The sequence below is a fragment of the Sinocyclocheilus anshuiensis genome, unplaced genomic scaffold (assembly GCF_001515605.1).
Source record: "Sinocyclocheilus anshuiensis isolate Anshui unplaced genomic scaffold, SAMN03320099.WGS_v1.1 scaffold10212, whole genome shotgun sequence".
Lineage (NCBI taxonomy): Eukaryota > Metazoa > Chordata > Actinopteri > Cypriniformes > Cyprinidae > Sinocyclocheilus > Sinocyclocheilus anshuiensis.
Genome location: NW_015554588.1, coordinates 1 through 1,519, shown reverse-complemented (window position 1 = coordinate 1,519; position 1,519 = coordinate 1). Strand labels below are relative to the sequence as shown.

Genomic DNA, 1,519 nt, shown 5'->3' with positions numbered 1-1,519 from the left:
AACCATAGTCAAAGTTTTAATAAGTAAATTACTTAAGTTTTCCAACGTCACAACATTGCGCACAGTCAACTTGCTGTCATGAGCTCACAGAATGGCTTTGACTGTTCCAATATGGCGGATGACTAACGTATAATGTTCCATAGAAACAGTCACTAATAAGGCATCTACGTAAACATATCTATGGGTCAGAACCTCCCGAAACCATTCATAAATTGCACCCTGCTTATTGATGCTGTGCAAAATGTTAAAACTGTTTTAAATGAAACTGCTTTAATTTAAACAACTTAATCTTAATAATTCAGTTGCATTGCATCATCTTTGACATGACTTCTATGATTCTCCATTATCAAAAAGAGCTGTTATCTTTCAGATTTACCTTGAACTATTCAGTTTGATTTTTATTTTATTTATTAGGCTGGCCCTTTCTCCGTAGTAATGCCACCACACAAAATGCCTCTATATAGGCCCAGACAATAAAGAAATTGATAATTTACTTGGTAATAATAATAATAACATGGGCTGTAACCACCTTGTGGCATCCCACTGTCAGACTTCTCAATCTAAATTCCACAAAATCTCCCAATCCCAAAGCCGTTGTGTGATTACAATGTCTTTCACCATCTGTGAACTGAATTCTTTACAACGGCCACATAATTACACAGTAAAATATTTATATACATTAATACAACAAATATTTTCTCTAATTTGAGAAAACATTCCTATTTAAAATTGCTTGCATTTATAAAAGCAGAATTGTTTATAAATATTGGGATATAATCTAGAGTTTGACTACAGTTTGTCCAACTCAATTCATAAAGCATGTTATAGCAACTGTAAATGAATGCCAATTTGTTTATTTTGAAATGGTCTTTTTAAAATCTTTTTTTACCTCTCCTGTTCTCAAACAATAAATGAGGGGGTTGATCATAGGTGGTAGGTTATACATCATGACAATGAGTAATCGCAAATCTGTACTGTACTTTACCCCAATGTTGCCAAACAATTAATAAGACACCTGGGTAGAAAATAGAGAGCAATTATGATGGGCTGAGGACTGCAGGTGGAGAAAGTCTTCATCCTTACTTGAGTGCTTGAAATTCGCATAACTGCCACAAAGATGGAGCAGTAAGAAAATATAATAACAGCAAAGGAACCTACTAGTACTACAAGGGCATAAATAAGGGCTGGAATACTATACAGTGATCTGTCTGTGCATGTCAGGGTTGTAACGGAGACATGATCACAGTAACAGTGTATAATGGTGTTTTCTGCACAGTAAGGGAGAGGATAAGCTCGAATGACTATCATTAAGGGTCCTGCCAAACTCAAAATCCAAGAGCCAAGGATCAAAATGAATAAATTTCAGTTTGTCATGATACTGTGATATTGAAGTGGATAACAAACTGCTGCGTAGCGATCCATAACCATTACTACCAGAACATTTGAACAAACACCGCCTAAATAATGCACAAAGAACAACCCAAGAATGAAATGGTTCCATCTTGAAACCAGTACCTGC

At 35.4% G+C, this 1,519-nt stretch overlaps 1 pseudogene; it reads right to left on the bottom strand.

Moving 5' to 3' along the window:
- Positions 1 to 853: 853 nt before the first annotated feature.
- On the bottom strand, positions 854 to 1,514 carry LOC107671534 (olfactory receptor 6C3-like; annotated as a pseudogene).
- Between the last annotated feature and the right edge of the window lie 5 nt (positions 1,515 to 1,519).